Source organism: Zonotrichia albicollis, chromosome 5 (genome assembly GCF_047830755.1).
Source record: "Zonotrichia albicollis isolate bZonAlb1 chromosome 5, bZonAlb1.hap1, whole genome shotgun sequence".
NCBI lineage: Eukaryota > Metazoa > Chordata > Aves > Passeriformes > Passerellidae > Zonotrichia > Zonotrichia albicollis.
In genome coordinates this window covers 66,832,220-66,846,347 of record NC_133823.1, presented here as the reverse complement: position 1 = coordinate 66,846,347, position 14,128 = coordinate 66,832,220, and the positions used below count along the sequence as shown (strand labels likewise).

General features: G+C 35.6%; 1 long non-coding RNA gene across 1 annotated transcript; it reads right to left on the bottom strand.

The window, feature by feature from the left end:
- Window positions 1–535: 535 nt before the first annotated feature.
- On the bottom strand, window positions 536–6,605 carry LOC141729205 (uncharacterized). Its single transcript, XR_012580567.1, has 2 exons — window positions 5,817–6,605; window positions 536–3,627 (listed from the first exon to the last, which is right to left on the bottom strand). It is a non-coding gene; the product is annotated as an uncharacterized LOC141729205 (long non-coding RNA).
- Window positions 6,606–14,128: the final 7,523 nt, after the last annotated feature.

The following is a 14,128-nucleotide window of genomic DNA, read 5'->3' as shown; positions in this document are numbered from 1 at the left end:
TTATTATAATATAATTACTATTATAATATTATTAAAATATATAAATATTATAATATAAATATAATATTATAATGCCACAGCTGTTACAGGTTGTCCACTTTATACCTAGGATAAGATCAAGCATCAGTAGCAGCCTTCTGGTGCCTTAAATCCTGAATTATTTAGAATAGACTAAAATGTTGTTTCTCACTTATTTATGACATTTTAGAGGCAAAAGTAGTTATAAGTTACAATTATTAATGCAAATTCTCTTCCTTGGAAAAGCAGTGTGTCACCTGCCTTGGAATGTTTCTGTACCATAAGATTCGGTGTAAGATTTTACAAACTTCAAAGTCACAGAAAACAGTTATTTTTTGATTGACTAAGAGGATGATTTGGATAAAAAGGGTAACTTTAGACAACACTGTCTGCCCAGACTAAATATTTTAAAAGTTTTATAGACTACTAAAGAAACATATTCTGCTGCAAGAAACCTCACATCTGAAATATGATACTCATAATCTGCGTATTCATTACATCTTTCTGTAAGAGAACATTTTACAAGTTTAAAATTGAAAGCTATAAGATAAAATAGACTTTAATATGCCATGCTACAACTGTGCCATCTAATTTCCTTCATTGTTTCCTTTGCCCACAGATGCAGTGTTTGTGAAACAGCCTGGCTTGCCATGTGTCAAAGTTTTGTACAGAAAATAAGAACACACGCGCACACACAAACACATATGAAAAATATCATTTATCAATAGCAAACAGATCAGATTTTTTTTTCTGTTTCAGTGGTGGTTTGAAGATGCTCTCAATATCAATGATTGGACTCTTCAAACTAGAGTTCTGCTACAGCCTTAAAGTTGGAGGAACTTTCTTCCTATCCAAACTTCTCAAATTGAAGTTGCACTCAAATTAAATCAGCACTGTTTTTCATATATAAAACATGCTTGGTATATTTATTAGTTACCAGAGATTAATCACCAAAAATATCACCCAGAGATTATATTGGTGTAGAGGTAATTGGCTTCAGGCTTGGAAACCTGAATTTAGCTGAAGCCTTTATTGCCCATTCAGGATTCAGAACCATGGACACCCTTACTTAGCCTGATTAGGATGAAAAGAGTGAGGCATTTCTCCATTCTCATAACAGGTTAGAAGTTTTCTGCATCTGTTTATATATTACTGTAATTAGTATATGTAAAAATATAATAGAGTATTATTAGTTGTGAATATAAATTAGTCAAATGCAGAAACAATATTTTATTAATTTTAAAATTAGCAATAAATATACATTCATAAAATTATGCATTTTTATATGGGAACTATTTATATATATTATGACCATAACATTATAAGTGAATTGGTAAAATAAGATGGATTTATACCACTAAAAACTAATAGTGTGACATGTCAAACAAATACTTCTACTTACTACAATTAATTGTTACTACTAAGTGATCTCATTATTTTCAGATATAATTAGGATCAATTTTCTTACATTTAGCAACTCAGAATCCAAAACATATATTATGTTGAATAAATGTGGAGCTTGCAGGTATTTTATCAGTTACAAGAATGTACCAGTGGACCTCATTATTCACAAAATATCAATAAACCAAACATTTATGCAGTTCATCAAACCATAAGGGAATCTGAAATGTGAATTTAAATTATATGAAAATAAAAGGATATTGAATGATGTGTAAGTAACTGCACATAACCGAGAAGAATATTCTCAGCTTTATTCCTTTAAATATAAGATTACTTAATATTATATTGAATTCCCATTGCTTTAAATATTACTCAAGTATATAAAGTTAACCATGCTCCAGGTTCAGCAGGGGTTCTTAACTCCTATTTATATTCCTAACCTCCTGCTGAAACCATGTGATTAGACATTTGCAGTATCAGACTTTTCCACATGGTTTTCTATGCACATCATTTATTTACCCTTTTGATTTCAGAAGTAAAATTGGCTCATTATCAACTCTAGGTTTTCAGACATGATGAACCACAAGTCCTATGCTGCAAGTTATAAAATACTGTTTCTTCTTATTTTTGTAGATCCTTTTTGTTACAAAACCTCATGTAGAGGAAAAGGACCCTTAACAAACAAATTTGTCTCAAAGGAAATGAAATATTTCTGTATCTCCTTTCTGACCAACCACTATGCATCTTAAAATTTACTATATACAAATTTGCATAAAAAGGCTGAAAAATATTAACTTTAAAAGGAGTTATGATGAGAAGATTTACCCTCAAATAGCTAATTTCCTAGTCAGTATTGCACTACTCATTGGCAAAGACCCCAGGATGTTCACATATGCTTTAAAAATTATGTACACAGAACACTGGTGCCTATCAATTTCTTCTTCCATCCTCTTGATTTGTGTGTTCAATACTGTAAAAGGCAGGAACATTGTACCCATACTAAAGAAGGGAAGAAAGAAGGACCAACCCTGGGAACTACTGACCTGAACTGTGTTGTAGTGTGTTGTTAAGTTTCTTGTGTTATTCCCCCAATTTATGTATTGTTCTCCCCTATTATGTGTAAAATGGTTTTGTTCCCCCAGTTTTTCCCACCACTGCTACCCTGTCAGATAAGTTGCTATGGTAACTTCACTATTCATAGTTGCCGATATGTAATTGCTCCTCCCCTAGTTTCCCTTATAAGTGAAAGTTGTCTCCTCCCTGGGCCCAGTCAATCACCCCCTTCTCCTCCCAAGTTTCGAGAACCTTCTCCTCTCTGGAGATGGTGGCTGGCTGGGGTTCCAGGACACCTCCCTTACCTTTTGATTATTGGTCTCCATGGAGTGTCAGTTCTGTGAAGTTCATCCCCTCACCTTTCCCGATTGGTTCCGCCTGTACCCACCCCCCTCCTTTTTAATCCTGTTTCACCCCCTATGGAAAAACTTTTCCCAGTTGGTTTCCCCGCGTTTAGATCCTGCAATACCTTCAATAAACCGATGTTTAACCCCAGGTGAAGTGGTCAGCTCCGTTCCTCTCCAATACCAGCAGTGTGAGCCAGTCCGCAGCCAGCACAGCCCGAGGCCATCAGATGCCGAAGGGTGCTGGCCAGGAATTGCAGAGGGGCGTCGGCCTTTCGCCCTCAGCTAGCCGGACTCTAAACTTCGGGCCACGTACGCCCCCCTCTGCAGTACTGCAATTGTGAGGTGCTTGCCCATGGAAAATGTGATGTCCCATCCTTGAAAGTGTTTAAAGCCAGGTTGGATGGAGCTCTGAGCAAACTGTTCTAGTGGAAAGCATCCCTGTCCATGGCAGGGAATCTGTAACTAAATGGGGTTTTTATAAGTTCACTTCCAACTCAAATCCTTCCATGAACTGCAAGGTTTGTGCCTGATGGCTTACTCGGGTGTAACTTTCAATCTTCCCTTCTCTCAGCCCTGTCTGCATTTCAGTGGGAGGCAATAATACTTTTATTTCCCACAATTGCTGGTTATGTCCTCTTCACCATCTCCACACAAGTCCTGTTCTCTTAATAATAACAGTAGTAAACCTCTCCATATTTGATGCCTGATGCTGTAGATAATACATGTCCGAAAACACTATCTCCAAATGCATTTCCATCTGATGAGAAGTGACTTGCCTGCTGGTTTCAAAAAATGAAAGGTCCTTTAACTGAAAAAAGGAGAGAAATGGAAAACTATTAGGACAGATATTTCTTTTGTAACCTGTAAAGAGGCCTCAATCAGATTTTGGTCTTGTTTTTTGCCAATATTGCAGAATCCCATATATTTTACATTTTAGATATTTCTAAAATATTGATGTTTTCATCTAGGTATAACAAGGCTTTCTTTTTTGTTACTATTTTGCAATTTTACTATGACCTAGAATCACTGTAGCTTAGGAAAATAAGACCTCTAATATCCTTAAGATTATTATTTTTTAAATTTTCTTTATACTTATGCTGTGGATTGAGTCTCTTCTGTGTACTTAAGCTGTGTCGTCATCTATTCACACATAATTCAGTCCTGTGGCTCTGGTCAGATATTTCTATACAGTGATCCTTTAATGTATTAAGGATATGAATCATCGTATTTAAGAAAACCCAGTAGAAGAAGTCATTTAATAATAAAACAACAATAACGTCAGCAAAATAACATAAAATGACTTTGTAATGCTTGAGCAGCCCCATCTCTCTACTATCAATATAATAAGATAAAGGGAAATTGGAGTTGTGAATTATTTTCTTTTTTCAAATCTATACTATGAAAAACTAACCCTGGAACCTGATTATAATTTAAAAAGAATATAAATTAGATTGTAACACATTAATGTGTATCCCATTTTGCAGTTGGAGTAAGAGCAAGAAGGAGAAAACTGATTTTCATTTTTTGATATATCAAACATTCCTCTTAGACTTTTTGCTGTATGTTTACTTGATAAATCTGTTCATCCACAGTGCTGCAGATAACTGCAGATCTAGAAAACAGGGAATATATTAAAAAAATAAATGCATTTTGTTTTTTTTTAACTTACGTTTAGATGAATGAGCACATAGAAAATATAAAATCTGTAGCCTCCATTTAAATAAGAAAAATAAAGTCATACAGAAACTGCAGATCCCAAAAGATACCAGGCTTAACAGCAAGCACCCTCTATTGCTATTAGAAGAAAGCAAAAGAAAAATGTTAGTCTGGTAGTTGATAAAATTATTAGAATGCAATGCCAAAGGAAGCTGATTATCTACTTTTCAGTTCCACCTTGATAGTGGTCCTGTCAAGTATCTATGATTTCACTGTGCTCCCCTTTGGAGAACTGGAATGATCCAAGTTAACCAAACAGAGCCTGCAGAATCGTGGAAGGGAAAGAAATGATTAAAAGAAAGAGTCTAAAAGGTAAGATTATGTAAATTAAGGATGCGAGGTCGAGGAAAAATTTGCCGGCCGGGGTCTGTGTACAAATCACCAATGGGACGGGGCTGCTGTGGAACTGCCTTGAGCTGTTTCATTTTCCAGCATCACGCTCATTACATGGTTATGACAATGGGAAGATGTCACCAGCTCACATCCCAGGCAGCAGACAAAGAACTTAATGTCACAACTCACTTTATAAGTTTTCTGACCAATCACACAAAGCAAAAGCACACTGACAGTAGTTCTATCCAACCACTATAAGCACAGGTACCTTTGGTTAAAACACTGCTTGCTTATTTTGAATACAATACCTGCTTGTAAGCCTTAAAACACAATGCACAGAGCTCCATTATTAAGCTTCAACCTTCCTAATGTCTTGCTAGATAAACTTTTCTGTAGCTTAGAGAGTTATTCTAGACAAGTGTTAATACACAGACCATTGTTCTATTTGTCCTTGCTTTTCTACAGTTTAAATAATTTTTCTGCTGACCAATCTCATGGCTGCTGCTTAGCTCTGATCACAGTTCTGCTGTCTCTGGGGCCTGCCTTTTGCAGCTTTCCCAAAACCCTCTGATTTTGTAGATTCCCAGAGCCTGCAGAATAGTGGAAGGGAAAGAAATTATTAAAAGAAAGAGTCTAATAAGTAAGATTGTGTAAATTAAGGATGCAAGGTCCAGGAAAAAGGGCACTAAACACTTGTTGCTTCTGATGGTATGGAGACACTAAAATTAGCAAGCAAGTGACACTTTATACAGAAAGACAATAGGAGAATTCATCCTCTTCTTCATATCCAGAAGGGTATTTCATGAAAAGAAAACCCAAAAAACCAACAAAGTCAAAAACCCCAACAACACAAAAAATCCCCAAAACCTCTTTCTCATATAAATGATTATTTCATGTGTGTTTTTGAAGGAATTAGGAAGGAGTAATTGTGCTTGGAATGAAATGTACCTCTTGTTTATGCACACAACTCCTTTTCATTTCTATGATGTTAAAGATCTTGGTTTGGGTTTTGAGGAGCAAGGCAAGAAGTTCTTGTTGAGGAAAGTAAAGTGATTCCGAGAACAGTGCTTGATGGCCTAAAATTAAAATTAAAATTAAAATTAAAATTAAAATTAAAATTAAAATTAAAATTAAAACTGTCTGTTTTCTGACAGTCATTTCCACAGCCAGCCTGTGGGAATAAAAGCCAGTGATGGATTTGGAGAACAAATGGAAAGGAACAGGGAAAGATGCAACAAATAGGAAGCAGCAGTGTTTGGGTGCACTGGAGATCATTGCTTTCCTTTCTTTCACCGTCAGGGGATCACACAACCTTAAAATGTTGAGACATTTTTACATTATTTTAAGCTGAAGACATTGAGGAAAATATATTTTTATTATATATCAAACTAAGGAATATCTCATCCTGGGAAGTGTTCAAGGCCAGGTTGGCTGGGGCTTTGATCAAGCTGGTCTAGTGAAATTTGTCCAAGCCCACAGCAGTGGGGTTGGAATTGAACGTTCTTTAAGGTCCCTTCTTGCTCAACATATTCTGTGATTCTGAAATGATCAGCAATCATTTCTAGCTGTCCTGTGGCCAGTGAGAGTCTGTGGAGCTCTGACCATTTCAGTGTCCTAAAAGAAGGGCACTGATAGAGTCACTCAAGTTCTGTTCACAAGTTAAAACTGAAATATTTTTGGCCATACTCAAGTTATTTGCCTTCATAACATAATCGTCTTGAACACAAGATATGTGAGTATCTATTTGCCACTGAAGCCAATAAAAATAATAATTCTCTTAGAAATGCTGTGTACTATCATTTTGATGTGGAATTAGTTTTTTTTTTGGTTTTTTTTTTTTTTTTTTTGTTTTTTTTTTTTTTTTTTTTTTACTGAGCCTGTAAAATTATGCTGCTGGGAAGTAATCAGAAGTGTTTCTGATTGAAAGCTGGAATTCAAAAGTGACAGGAACATAGCTGCAAATGTGCTAGCATGACAAAATTAAAGTGATGTTTGACATCTTGAGTTTGCCAGTACCTAAGAAAATTACTAAGACAAGGAGGAGCTAAACCAGCTGAAAAATTGGGGTGACAAGAAGAACAGGTACTTCTTCTGTGATCAACAAATTGTGTTCAGTAGGTTTTTTCTTTTTTTTTTTTTTTCCATAGGTGTCTAGCATATGCTTAATAAGTTACAGAAAATAGTGCAAGGGGATTTTATGTTCTCCCCATACAATGATGGTCTGGACTCTGGCCAACTCTCAGTGGAAGGCAAAAATTAAGTTAAATTTTTTCAAACCTCCTGGGATTTGACCAAGACCCCTTAATATGCTCAGTTCCTGTTAGAATTAATTGCTGGCAACCTTGAATCTCTTATGTACTGATTAGTCTTTTCTACTATACTGTCAGCTTTACTGCAGCCTCCAAGTTGGACTTTACACTCTGCTTTCTGTTTTTTCACTCTTAGTGTGCTCTTGTGTTAAATAAAAGCCAGTGACTGCTGTGACAATGTTCACAGGGGTCTTTGGATGAGGGAAGAGACGAGGATCTGACTCCATGTTTCAGAAGGCTGATTTATTATTTTATGATATATATTACATTAAAACTATACTAAAAGAATAGAAGAAAGGATTTCATCAGAAGACTAGCTAAAAATAGCATAAGAAATAATGATAGCAAAGGCTCTGTCTTGGACTCTCTGTGTCCGAGCCAGCTGGGCTGTGATTGGCCATTAATTACAAACATCCAACATGGGCCAATCACAGATGCACCTGTTGCATTCCACAGCAGCAGATAATCAATGTTTGCATTTTGTTCCTGAGGCCTCCCAGCTTCTCAGGAGGAAAAATCCTAAGGAAAGGATTTTCCATAAAAGATGTCTGCGACATACTGCTGCCTGTGTAAATCGCTGCTCCCACGTTGGAAAAACAGTCCCTTAAAATGGGCAATGTTAGTCAGTGTTACCCCATTAAAGGTTCCCTACTTCAAGAGGACAATTAGACTATATGCAAATTACCAATTTAAAAAGTGGGATTCAGTGTCTGGCTCTTAAGAAATAAGAGAATCACAGGGCTGGTGTGGTGAAAGGCACTCTCTCTGCTGAGTTACAGCATCACATATGTGAGTGCTCATGAATAAGGGATGTCTCTGTGCTCCACTTTAATCTTCACTTACAGTTCTCATCTTGTTCTGAGTCTCCACAGAGAGAGGCATTTAAATTCCAGAGGTTGGAAAGCCACCCTCAAGGTTGCTTCTGTGCTGAGGCTGGGTTTGTGGGTGTACGTATTCCTGAACATCAGCAATAGTCAGTCACAATAAAAGGCAAATTTAGATATTTCTGAGAAATAGCTACTGAGGATTTTTTGGTTCTGATTGAATACAAGAAAAATGCTGAGAGATCAAATGGGTTATACAAACAAACTCCTTGAAAACAGTTTATTTTTGTTTATAAGAGGTTTATAAATGTTTGTATATCATCTACACACATGATTTTTGCACATATTTATATGAGATTGATTATCTTCTGTTTATTATGGCAAAAATGATGCATGATTGTATTCAGCTATATAAACTGATTATTGCTTTAGATCACTGCAGCATTATGTGTCAGTGGGTATAAATGTAAATGTGGTTTTTGGATTTTTTTTAATAGGCTTGCCCTGCTCCTTGAGAATTGTGGGTTCTGAATGCAGTACATTTTATACAATTTTGACATTACAGTAATATGTATTATATTGCTTAATGCTGAGCCCTCTCAAAGAAGAAAATCTGAGCAGTCATCTGTTATCAGATTCACATTGTATTTTGAAAAGACAGTGAATAGGCTATTGTATGTGACACCAGAGGAACTCTATGCAGAGCAAGAAGCAAGAATACCACATAAATACTCAGAGATTAAAAAGGATTTGGATAAAAATATAAAATTATTGGAGAAGATTATGTAGATATCACAGAATCATAGAATGGTTTGGGTTGAAGGGACTTAAAGACCATCTTGTTCTAAGTTTCCTGCTGTTAGTTGGGACTTTCCATCAGACCAGGCTGCTCAGAGCCCCAGCCAGGCTGGCCTTGGACACATCTGTGCTTGTTATTTCTAATTTTTTTGGCAGTAAGTTTCAAATACTCTTTTTGAAAAAATGGAGAGGAAACTTCAGGAGCTGGCCTCTGTTTCTTCATAATTCCCCTAATCTTTATGCACATTTTACACTCCTTTACACCTTTTGTTTATTTTCTCTGTTTGCATTAAGATGGATAGTTTTGGATTACTAAGGGGGAATGAAAATCATATAAAGACCACATAAAAGAAATTACCTATAAACCTAGAAAAAAAAAAAAATTCCAAAACATTATCACCCAGAACAAAGATATGGAATTAAAAGATGGAAAATTTGGGTGAATGTCAAAAAATCTTCGACAACATCAGAAGACTCAGTGTCTAATAATTGCTTTTGACAGGTGTGCTGCAAGGATCACATAGGCAAGAGATTCCAAACTGTTTGTCATTTTCTCTTGCAATTTTTGTACAAAAGGGAAGAAAAATACTAAAGTGGGAAATTTATACGTGTTTTAAGGTTATGCAGGAAGTTACCAGAGCCCCAAATTTAAAGATTTCAGAGCTGTGAAATGAAATGTTACAAGATTTATGAAGGGTTGGAGTTCAGTGAATGTGCATTTTAAGAAATGACTTGCATTTTAATGAAGTGTATTACACTTGAGAGGCAATAGCTTGGTTATCCTCTCTGAACAGTGACTTTGACTGTGTGTGACTGTCAAAGAGAGCCTGTTATATCAAAGAAGTTATAATTCATCTTTGTAGATTGATATGATGGCCTCCAATATATGCTGTGCTTCTAAAGGCAATAGGACCAGCAGTGAGTGGAATCCAAAATGGTAATTACTTGTGGGAAAGAGATTCATGGTTTCAACTTGCAGTTCAAAGGGCTTTTTTTTTCAAGAAAAGAATTTTTACTTGAGATCCTATCCTTGACCTCAGGGCTACCCTACCTACAAAAAATTTTGTTTCTCCCCTATTGTATAGGTTGTGAGAAAGCATTTAACATACATGGGAGCAGCCATTTGTAATTTCCATTATCTTTATAAATATTTGGAGTTTATTTCTTTACATGTTTTTCCTGGCTTGTGACATTCCTGACTACTTTTTTTTTGCCTGCTTGTTTCAGAGGTTAGTGCTGATTTGCTAAACTTAGTATTAAAATCAAGTTAACACCTTTTTCTATTAAAAAAATAGGAATTCCGTTAAAAAAAAAATCACTCTGTTGATGCTGTTATTATCCAGACAACTCAGCTTGCTTAAATTCTGATTGAACTCCAACCATTTCAGCTTTCTGATAGGACACCTTCAGCTGGTTGGGTATGGAAATATGAACATGAGTAAGAAGATCTTCCCATTGACACCTCTATTTGCAAAAAGCTGTTCTCCAAGCCGTAGGCGAGCACACAAATCTGTCACAGTGATATCCCCTGTAAAATAGCAGAGTAGCAAAATGGTACATACAAGATTAAACAAAACACTGCTTGAAATTCTAATATGTCTTCATAGTTCTGAGGTTTTGTTTATTCATTCAGACTTACTCTTTGTATAGCAAACTCCCGCTGGGGTTTTTTTACCTTCTGCATCAAGGAGTTGAAGGAAAATCCTACAACTGCAGAACAAAACCAGGCTTAGTTCATATGTTAATGAGTCAGGATAATTGCAGCTTTCCCTGGGTAATCTTGGTGTCAATTATTCATGAATGGTTGACAGCAGACATGACATTTCCAACTGTCAGCTTTTAGTCGTTTTGTTTACAAGTACGAAATCCTTAAGGATGAAACTTTAGATAGGAGTTAAAAATTAGGATTTTTTTTTTCAGAAAAGATGGAAAAATAGGAAAAGAAAAAAAAATGGAGATACAGTGAATTTTTCTCATAAAGTGCAGAAATAGAGCTTGTTCCTGTCAATAATGTTCACAGTATTGTTGGAATGAAGCTGTTGCCTAGGTATTGGAATCCAGGGAGCCCCAAAATCTGTGCTGAGCCCAAATAACAATACCATTTACCTTCATGGCACATCGATGGTGCTGCACCATTGTAAGGGGGAAGAACCATGGTTTTCTTCCCATCCTTTCAGTGCTTTGTTCCCAGCTAATGCAGTAGCTCCTATCACCTGTAGCAAATTCAGCTTTCCCCTTTGCTTCATATCCCTTTAAACTTTCTAGACAAAAGCAATGGTAAGGGTATTCTTGACTTCCCCTGTGGTGTTTTCAGGGTTCCCCGTGGGAGGAAGGAAATGATGAATCTGAGTCCATGTTCTTAGAAGGTTAATTCATTATTTTATGATATTATATTATATTATATTATATTATATTATATTATACTAGAATTTTGCTAAAGAATAGAGAAAGGATACTTACAGAAGGCTTAACAAGATACTAATGAAAAACCCGTGACTCTCTCCAGAGTCCTGACACAGCTGGATGGTAATTGATCATTAAGTAAAAACAATTCACATATTGGATAAACAATCTCCAATCACATTCCAAAGCAGCAAAACAGAGGAGAATCAAATGAGATAGCACTGTTCTCCCCGTTCTCCGAGGCTGCTCAGCTTCCCAGGAGAGAAATCCCGGCAAAGGGATTTTTCCAGAAAATATGCCAGTGACATCCCCTTTTGTGAAATTGGGCCCCCCTAGTTTAAAAAGCTGCATAGAAGTGAAAGCACAAACTTTGCAACCCTGCAGTAGGTTCTCTCACTAAAAGTCAGATTTCACCCTCTGAATTCCTTTGTATCTTCAAGTGCATTTGAAACAATCTCTTCATAGAAACATTGGATTGGAAGGAGCTCTCAAAAGTCATCTGGTTCCGACTTTCTTGTCAAAAGCAGAGTCTGGACAAGATGGGCCAGCACCCTGTCCAGCAGAGCCCTCTGTGTGCAGCATCCCTGGCAGTGCCCACCCAGGTACAGGTAGTCTGTTCTTATATCTGTGAAGAAATCACAATATTTCTGAATTCTAGCACCCTAATAGAGATCAATTGACAAGAGTACAGTAGGGAAAGACACTTAGGTGCCTAAAGATGCAGAGAGTTACTTAGTGAGGTTTTTCAAAAGATTCTATGCACCTGACTCACATTATGAAAAGTTTAAGGAGTCTCAGTCCATTAATAAGCTATTTTAGTTTTTTAGTCTTTATACCAATTTTGAGATAATGACTGTTTAAGAGAATGCTCACCCAGGCTGAACATTTACATTTTTTTCTAATTTTTTTTTCATTTAAATACACGTATTTCTTAGCATAACATGTCAGATATTGTAATTATTTTTTTTCCCTAAAAAAAGGGAAAAGGCAAAATGGAACAACTATGGTTTAATAATTATTAGTTTCCTTGAGTAATTAAAGTAATTGATTTTTATAGTGCATCAAAATTCAATGTGTAGCATGGTTTTTCCAGAAATCTGGTCTCAAATAAAGTGCAGCACCTTAGACGTGGACCCAATTCTCCATATTCTTGTTGGCCATCTCCTCATATTAGCTATAATTTTGCAGTTTGCACTCCTGGTTCACTCAGCTAACCATGGTTCACAAACTCTGGTACCTTGTATTAACTCTGGTCCCTCTGGACTCATACTCCTTTTACAGTTTCAAGACATAATAATTTTCCATTTAATTATTTAATTGAGAATTTTCAGTTCTTAGATTGAAAACAGATATGTGATTGAAAACAAAAAACAATGCTATTTTAATACTTTTTATTAACAACTTGTTCATGTTCATACAGTCTTTTATAGTATGATTTTCATCAGCCCTTCAGAAATAGGCTAGTTTTGACTTGTTCTGGTTTTTTTTTTTTTTTTTTTTTCTTTAATTCAAAGATGCAAGAGATTTGGGGATCTGATTTATAAGGGAGTTTTCAGTATAAAAACTTATATAGAAAAACACAGTTTATGGGATTTTTTTACTAGACAATAGGTTGCAGATAGCAACCAATGTTTTAAGTCTTTTAAATTAAAACAACTCAGATGGACTGTACAATAAAATAATCTGAAAATATCTATTCCAAAGCCTCTAAAACTCAGACAGACTTCTTTCTTTTAATCACCTCTGGTTTTATACAAAACCATTTGTTTATAGGAAATGCGCCTGCAATGTGTATCCACATCCAACTTTAAAGTTCTTCTTGTGTCAATAGAGCAAACAGCATGAAAATTAAAACTGATTTATGGTATATATGGGTTACATTTATATCTCTCAGCACGCCCTTACTGTTTTTACATGTATATGGAGGTGTTTATAGTCTCAGCTTTCATGATTTGCCTTTTGAAGACAGAAGGGGAAAGAGGATGAGAAAGGGCCTCATATGGGTCTTTCAGATCTTTAAAACATTTGTGTCTCAGGTGGATATTGTGGTGTAGAGCAGCTTAAACAGCCTTGCCAGTTACACTAAAACAGGGATTTTATGAAATCTCAATTAAAATGCAGAAGGAAACACCATTCCATCTCAGAAAACTCAAAATATCTTCATGTTGATAAAACAAACTGCTTTCCTTGACTTCTGGTATTGATTGAGTGACTTCAAAACCACTTGATAGTCTAAAAGTATTTCAAATAAAGGGCAAACATGACCTTTTGCCATGATTATGTTCCCTGGGTAGTTATTTCTGTTTGCATGCACAGACAAGCACATACTGTACTGACTTTTAAAAACATTCCATAGATGCTGAAAAAAGGGTGAAGTTTCCTATTCTAAATTAGACAATAATATTGAAAGCATCCCAAAAGACAATTGAGAAACAAAAGTTATACTTGGCAAAATTTCATGTTGCAAATATATAGCAAAGATAAATAGTATGAAAAATTATTCAAGGAAAACTATTTATTTAATTTTATATTCTGCACAAAACATCTATGATTAATCCTGCCTTATAAACACCTACCATCAGCTTGTTCAAACTGGGAAAAAAGGTTGACTTTCTTTCACAAGGTTCCCCATTGTTTAAATAAGCTGCACAGTGAAATTATCCAATAGCAAATGATGTAAGCTGTTCAATTACGGCTTGTTTATAAGATTTTATTATTTCTCTTTAAAAATGATGAAGCACTAGTGCAAAATAACTCCCTTTTGTTAGATGACTGCACTGTCATGAATCTATTTTATATTTCTGATATATAAATGTCAGAAATTCCAAAATTTTTTACAAAATTTCAATTCAAGGATATGGTACCACAGAAAATTTTAAAGCTGATTTCTGTTTCAGTCTTTTCCTTTTATCATATAGAGTGTCTT